Raw genomic sequence first — 8,658 nt, 5'->3', positions numbered from 1 at the left:
TCTTTAGTTCATTTTGAGTTTATTTTTATGTATGGAGTAAGAAAGTGGTCCAGTTTCATTCTTTTGCATGTAGCTGTTCAGTTTCTCAACACCATTTGTTGAAGAGACTGTCTTTCCCCCATTGTATATTCATCCTCCTCCGTTGGAGATTAATTGACCATATAGCATGGGCTTGTTTCTGGGGTCTCTTTCCTGTTCTAGTGATCTATGTGTCTCTTTCTGTGCCAGTACCACACTAGTTTAATTGCTATAGCTTTGTAGTATATTTTGAAATCTCTGATTGTAATCCCTCCGCTTTGTTCTTCTTTCTCAAGATTGTTCTTGCTGTTTAGATTTTTTTTTTGTGGTTCTGTACAAATTTAGAATTATTTGTTATGATATATTTGAGATATGAAATCAATGTGGTTTTTTTTTCACTACAGATTCCTGTTTTTCACATCCCCTTATCAATTTAATTCTTTAATTTTTCATTTTACAGAGGTAAGGTGAACAGAGCTTAAAACAAAGACCATTCTTCAACTTTGAGTATCAAGCTTTTTAAGTATGCTTTCACAGATAAATGAAACTTTTGAAAAATAAAATCTTGTTTCAAAAATAAAATAGAAAGAATATATTATTTCCAGCTCACAAAACACCCCTTTGCAAAGCCAGAGCAAAGTTTGAAAGTTTGAGCTTAGGGGTTTTCTATGAAAGACACAGAAGAGAGGCTGGAGCCATGTAAAAAATAAGTCCCTGCCATTCAAAGGGAAAGGACAGTCCTTTGGTGTTGGGATGGGATTGGAAAGATTTGGAAGAGAAGACATCATGTGCAGAATCAACTTTCCCTTCACTCAACCACTCAGCTAAACCCTGAAAGACAAGGCAGGATGTTCTGATAAGAAATAATAAAGCCCAAAGAAGGTGATGGGGTTGAAAGTAAAGGCCCTTTTTGTGCCTGGCTTCCTATTTAAAAAGCTGAGTGGAAACAGTGTTATAGGGCATATCATAGCATCATGGTTCTTCCAAAGCAGGATGAAAGTAGAAATTTCAAGCTTGGGCCAGTTCCCCATAGTCTGTGTGGCACACATATTGGTTCTTAAGGGATTAGAGAGGAAATATGGACATGATGAGAATCCTGGTGGACCATGACTTCCAGAGTGGCCCTATTGCAGGATACCAGTGATATGAAGTCACCAGGACACCACCATGAGACAGCATGGACTGAACTAGAAGACTTTTCTTTCCCAACTCGCAGGACAGGTACTGTTTGCCCTCCATTGTATCCTACAATATTCATACAGAAAAGAGAAAGAAAAGACCCTTCTAGATCAGAAGAAATTTGAAATGTCCATCCAAAAGACACTGACAACAGGAATAAATATTGGCATACTCAGACTAAGGTTTGATTTTGCTTTTCTCTTTTTTTCTCTCCTTAATCAGTGAGAAAGAGTACTTCAGAGCAAGATGAAATCAGATACAGAAAATAAATCATACCACATTTTAACATGTCTGAGTTGTATATAAATTCTGACCCCACTAAAATGGCATTACCCAGACTTTCCTAGGAACTCCTCAATCTCTGCTTCCATTTTTGACTATGGGACTGTAGCAAGGTAATATTAACATTCCCAGGTTAACAGTTGCATTTTTGGAGGAATAGGGCAACTTGTTCATTCTGAGGAAAATCCCACAATTGTGAATATGCACAACTATGCTCTCCCACACAAAATGATAGTAAAGGCTGATTATGCTAAATCGTTTCAGTATTATTGGTTACAATTTTAAATATAAAAATGTAAGTTATACTTAAAACCATAACCAAAACAAACTAACATAAATGGCTTGGAAATATTTCAGAAAAAAATATATCGAAATGAATGTTATTTTTGGAAAATAAAGGTGTGCTAAATTAATGTACCTTACACAAAGTTTTCTAAGAATCGATTATGTTAAAAACTAGTACTTGACACAGTTGTGGTACTCTTGGTTTAGTTATTTTCATTTAAAAAAATTTTTAATGCTCATTTATTTTTGAGAGGGAGACAGAGTGAGAGTGAGGAAGGGACAGAAAGAGAGGGAGCCACAGAATCCGAAGCAGGCTCCAGGCTCTGACCTGTCAGCACAGAGCCTGATGTGGGGCTCGAACTCACAAACCATGAGATTATGACCTGAGCCGAAGTCTGTTTTGCCTAATTTTCCTTATGAATGCATTGACACAATGAAAGCAAAGTGAAAATGTGATCATTTGGATAAATATAATTTCTTGAGTAACTTCAAGAAATAAGCCTCTTATTTTTTATTTTTAGAGTAGTGTTAGGGGTAGTCCTGATATCCTTTCCCCAATCCTGCATTTTAATTATGTGAATATTGTACTTAGATTTTGCCAGTGAAAATAAAGCCCAAAAGATGGAGAAATGTTTATCACTTAGATCTCAAGTTCTTAACCTATAAAATCAAAAGTTTGGACCAGAAGAGAGTTAATATTTAAATGTTCAAAGTTTTGTGATTTGGACATTCTTTAAAATTCATCACATTAGTCTGATACTTACAATAAAATCAGAAGAAAAAAACACACATACATAATTGCATTCATATCCATTATAGCATCACACTTAAGTTATTTCAAAACTCCATAAAAATTATGTAAGGAATTGCTTAAATCTTTGGTTTTGTAGAAGGAAAAAAAAAACCAAAACACTGAACTTTAAAATCAAGAAAGGCCCCACATAGCCATCTGGTGGCTTCTTAGGGAAATACATCTGAATCTTCCCATCAATATTTGAAAATTGTTATATTAAAGATAATAAATTATTCTAAGTATTTGTATGATTCTAAATATAATCTAAAACATTTTAATTACTTCTAAATTTATATTTGCTTTTATATTTTTCTTCAAAGCGTGAAGATTTTCCCATCCTAATATCATTGTTCTTTGCTATTTATTCTAAATTAGTTCATTGTTACATTGTTAAGATACAGCTTCTCTAAAACATCATCCCCACATAGACTAAGCACTTAAAGTTAGATAACTTTCTACATTGTCTTTTTATAAATACCTATATGTATTACTTATATATATAGGATCTTTCAATCAATACAATATACTATTATATATATATATATATATATATATATATATACACACACACACACACACACACACACAGACACTATACTTTTACTATTACTTATATTGCTTATACTTATACTTAATATGTATATATATACTATTAAGTATCAGGCCTCATAATCATATGGAAGGCATAGCCCAAGTTTTATAAATAACACAAAAAAGTGTGTAGTAATAGATAAACCTATGCTAACATTGTTAAGCTTCATGGAAGTATAAAAAAATCAGAGAAAGACCTCATGTAGCTCTAAATAAAGGTAATTACAGAAAAAAAAGCCTATCTGTGTATTGCTTTCATATACTATATATCATTTACATAATTTTCAAAGATTCTGAATATGTGTTTTAAAAAAAGGCTTTGTTTTTAAGATAGTTGTTTCTAAGCAGTGACATAAAAACAAGTTTATAATATAATATGAACATGATTAAATGAAGAAAAATTATAAAATATTCTAACTGAGGTTTTGTAGGCAGAGACAAATATATGTAAATTTATTAAAAGAATGTTTTGCTATGTGCCTGTATAAAAAAGGAAAGAAAGAAAAATAAATTTAAAATTATGAAAAATAATCCATGTAGTATATTTTCCCAAAAGGCAACAATATTCTCAATATATTAAAATATAAGGACTGTTCAATAAAGCAAGTAGATGAGGTTATCAGTTCATTTGCATAACACAATGATTCTATTGGTAACAGTGTTTTGCTAGGCTTTTATGGCATCATTCCTTATGAAGGTTAATGTAATGTTCACTTAAATATGGAGGCTCATCTACACATATAACTGAGGTGAAAACTGCTTAGAATTGATTTTCAAATGTGTAATATCTTTATCCTGTATGATTTTATTGCCAATTTTAAGAATAGTGAGTTTTTCAGTCAATAAAACTTATAGAAGCAATATAGTGAGGTGAGGATACCAATTTAGAATACAATCACTCTGATAACTAAGGAAAACATTAAAACAGTCATCAGCACTTATTTTTCAATTCTAACATTTCAATCCAGAAATGTTACTGTGAACAAGTTCTCATTAAAATTTGAGACTTTTAGGGTGCATCTGGGTGGCTCCGTCGGTTAACTGTCTGACTCTTGGTTTCAGCTCAGGTCATGAGCTCAGGGTTTCATGAGTTTGAGCCCCACATGGGGCTCTGTGCTGACAGTGTGGAGCCTGCTTGGGATTCTCTGTCTCCCTGTCTCTCTGCCCCTCCCCATTCATGCTGTCTCTGTCTCTCTCAAAACAAATACAAGAAAAAAAAGCTTACAAGGGTGAGTTAAAAAAAAACCCACGAAACTAAAAAACTGTGACTTTTAAAATCATTGTAGTAGAAGTAGAACTTAGCTAAGATGATCAAGACTAGTTTCCTCAACGTCAGACTTCTCAGTGTAATTTGTCCTCCTCTCATCCTCAAGCCAAGAAAAATATGGAAACATTAATTTGTTTAGATTTTATTTTTTAGAGGTGTGTTAGGCCACAGAAAAGTTAAGAGGAAGGTACAGAGATTTCCCATATACCCTCTGCCTTCCCCCATTGTCAACATCCTCCACCAGAGTGGTACATTCATTAGGACTGAGGAACTTATATTGACACACACACCAAATCATTCAGTCTATAGTTTACCTAAGGGTTCACTTTCGGTATTGTACATTTAATGGTACGTTTTATGGTTCTGACAAAGGTATAATGACATGTATCCATCATTTTAATATCATACCAAATATTTTCATTGCCATAAAGTCCTCTGTGCTCCACCTCTTCATCCTCCCAACCCCCACCCTCAACCACTGGCAATTGCTGATCTTTTTACCGTCTCCACAAGGCTTGACTTTTCCAGAATGCCATATAGCTTGCAGCCTTTTCAGATTAGCTTCTTCCACTTAGTATTAAGTATTTAAACTTCCTCCATGTCTTTCATGGCTTGATAGTTCATTGCTTTTTACGGCTGAAATATATCCCCTTGTCTGGATATACCACAATTTAATCCATTCACTGTTTTTGATTTTGGCCATTCGAATAGATGTGCAGTGGTATCTTGTTTTAATTTGCATTTCCCCAATGACATATGACATGAAGCATCTTTCTTCTTGATGCATCTGTGCATCTTCCTTGGTGATGTGTCTTCGGCTCATTTTTTAACTGGGTTGTTTGTTTCTTATTGTTGAGTTTTAAAAATTCATTGTATATTTTGGATAATAGTCTTATATCAAATATGTCTTTTGTGTATATTTTCTCCTATTTGTGGCTTATCTTCTCATTCTCTTGACAGTATCTTTCACAGAGCAAACACTTTTAATTTCAGTGAAGTCCAACTTATCAATTCTTTCTTTCATGAATTGTGCCTTTGTTATTGTATCTAAAGTCATTGTCATACCCAAAGGCAGCCCTATAGATTTTCTCTTATGTTCTCTTCTAGGAGTTTTATAGTTTTGCATTTTATATTTAGGTCTATGATCCACTTTGCATTAACTTTTGTGATGGATGTAAGGTCTGTGTCTAGATTTTTGTTTTTTTGCATATGAGTCTCTGGTTATCCAGCGCTGTTGAAAAGACTATCACTGCTTCTTTGTGTCTTTGTCAAAGAACGGTTGACTATATATGTGTGTACCTATTCCTAAGTGCTCTATTGTGTTTCATTGATGTGTTTGTCTATTCTGCCAATACCACACTGTCTTGATTCTTTCGTTTTAAAGTCTTGAAGTTGCTACCGTGTGTCCTCCAAATTTGGTCTTGTCTTTCAGTATTGTTGTTGGCTATTCTGGGTCTGTTTCCTCTCCATCTACACTTTAGAATAAGTTTGCTGATATCTACAAAATAACACTCTAAGATTCTAATTGGGATTGCATTGAGTCTATAGTTCAAGTTAGAAAAAACCGACATATTGTAATATTGAATCTTCCTATCCATGAATGTGGAATGTGTATCCATTTATTCAGTTTTTTGTAGTCTCTTCATCAGAATTTTGTAGTTTTCCTCATATTGATCTTGTCCATGTTCTGTTAGGTTAATACCTAAGCATTTCTTTTTTTTTTTTTTTTTTTTTTTAGGTTCTAATGTGAATAGCACCATATTTTGATTTAAAATTAAAATTTTTTTTTAATGTTTTACTTATTTTTGAGAGAGAGAGACAGAGACAGAGACAGAGACAGAGAATGGGAGGAACAGAGAGAGAGAGGGAGACACAGAATCCAAAGACAGGCTCCAGGCTCTGAGCTAGCTGTCAGCACAGAGCCTGACGCAGGGCTTGAACCCACAAACCGCAATCATGACTTGAGCCAAAGCTGGACGCTTAACTGACTGAGCCACCCAGGCGCCCCAACCATATTTTGATTTTAAATCTCACTTCTTCATTGCTGGAATATATGAAAATGATTGACTTTTGTATATTAACCTTGTTACCTGTAACTTTGCTATACTTATTAGTTCTTGGAGTTTGTTATTATTGTTGTTATTGTTAATTCCTTAGGATTTTCTACATAAATGATGATGTTACCTGTAAACAAAAATAAATTTATGTCTTTCTTCCCAATATACATACCTTTTATTTCCCTTTTTGTCTTATTGCATTATCTAACACTTACACTGCAGTGTTAGAAAGGAGTGGTATAAAGGGACTTCCTTGTCTTGTTCTTGATCATACCAGGAAACTTTTATTTTCTCAACATTAAGTATGATGTTAGCTGTAGGGTTTTTGTATATATTCTTTATTAAGTTGAGGAAGCCTCCTGCTATTCTACTTTGCTGACAGTATTTAATATGAATGGCTATTGGATTTTGTCAGATGCATTTTCTGCATCTGTTGATATGATCATAGGATTTATTTATTTTGTTGATGTTATGGATTACATTTACTGATCTTTTTAAAAAATTTTTTTTCAATGTTTATTTATTTTTGAGAGACAAAGAGAGACAGAACATTAACAGGGGAGAGGGGAGAGAGAGGAAGACACAGAATCCAAAGCAGGCTGCAGGCTCTGAACTGTCAGCACATGTCCCAACACAGGGCTCAAACCCATGAACCATGAGATCATGACCTGAGCCAAAGTCAGATGCTTAACCTACTGAGCCACCCGGGTGCCCCCACATTTATTGATTTTTTCATGTTGAACCAACCTTGCATACCTTGAATAAATCCTACTTGGTCATGGTGTATAATTATTTTTTGCGTTAATGCGTTGAATTTACTAATATTTTGTTGAGGATTTTGCATCTATGTTCATGAGAGACATTGGGCCTGTAGTTTTCTCTTCTTGTAATGTCTTTGTCCAGTTTTGGTTTTAGGGTAATACTTGCCTCAGAGAATGAGTTAGGATGTATTTCTTCTGCTTCTATCTTATGAAATAGAATATAGAAAAATTGTATAATTTCTTCCTTAAATATGTGGTAGAATTCACCAATGAACACATCAGGACCTGATGCTTTCTGTTTTAATTATTGATTCAATTCCTTTAATAGGTATAGACCTATTCAAATCGTCTATTTCCTTTGTCAGTTTTGGCAGATTGTGTTTTTCAGGGAAATGTTCCATTCATCTAGGTTAACAAATTTGTGGGCATAGAGTTATTCATAATATTCCTTTATTATTTTTTTCATATCCATAGGATCTATGGTGATGTCTTCTCTTTCATTAATATTGATATCGATATCTATGTCCTCTTTCTTCTTAATCTGGTTAGGGGGTTATCAATTTAATTGATCTTTTCAATGAATAAGCTTTTGTTTTTACTCATTTTCTCTATTGATTTCCTGTTTTTAATTTCATTGATTTCTACTCTAATTCTTATAATTTATTTTCTTCTACTTACTGTGAATTTAACATTCCCCTATTATTCTAGCTTCAAAGATGGAGAGTTAGATTATGACTTTAAATCTATTTTTCTAATATATTCATTAAATGCTATAAAGTTCTCTCTAAGCACTGCTTTTACTGCATCGCACAAATGTTGGTAATCTGTGTTTTCACTTAAATAGTTCAAAATATTTTTAATTTCTCTTGAGATTTCTTCTTTAGAAGTATCAAATTCTGAAGATACAAAAAAAATAAGCAAATACGTGTGGGAAGAACTGAAATCATATATATGATTCATATATATGAATCCTATTGTTTTGTATTTGGGGTTTTTTCAGATTTGTTTCCTACACCTACCTAAGATTTTTGTCCAAGCTTTGCAGAGTGGCAGTATCATAGCCAATGAGGTTTACTGAGGCGTGATTATTGCTAATTGAAAGCTTTTCCCAATACCCCACGATGATGACTTGAAATATAGTATACATTGGCAATTTTTGATAGTCTCTAGGGAGACTGGGAAAAAAGGAAGGTTTTTGTCCAAAATGTTGATATAAATGATGTATATCAAAAGGTTTATGCCCTTATTACTATCCTGAGAAACACGGGTTGCATTTGTTTTTGTGTGTGGTGTGTGCTTTTTAAAAAAAAAAAATGGGTGAGAGCAAAGATTCTGGAGTAGATATTCCTAATCTAAATGCCCATTCTACTGCTTAATAAATATCTCTTATTGAAAAATGTCTGAGAGTAGGGTAATATTGGTAAT

General features: G+C 33.4%; 1 non-coding gene across 1 annotated transcript; it reads left to right on the top strand.

Moving 5' to 3' along the window:
* The first annotated feature begins 8,268 nt into the window (after positions 1-8,268).
* On the top strand, positions 8,269-8,408 carry LOC125924997 (U4 spliceosomal RNA). Its single transcript, XR_007458657.1, has one exon. It is a non-coding gene; the product is annotated as a U4 spliceosomal RNA (small nuclear RNA).
* Positions 8,409-8,658: the final 250 nt, after the last annotated feature.

Source organism: Panthera uncia, chromosome F2 (assembly GCF_023721935.1).
Source record: "Panthera uncia isolate 11264 chromosome F2, Puncia_PCG_1.0, whole genome shotgun sequence".
NCBI lineage: Eukaryota > Metazoa > Chordata > Mammalia > Carnivora > Felidae > Panthera > Panthera uncia.
This window is presented reverse-complemented; position numbering and strand designations above follow the sequence as displayed.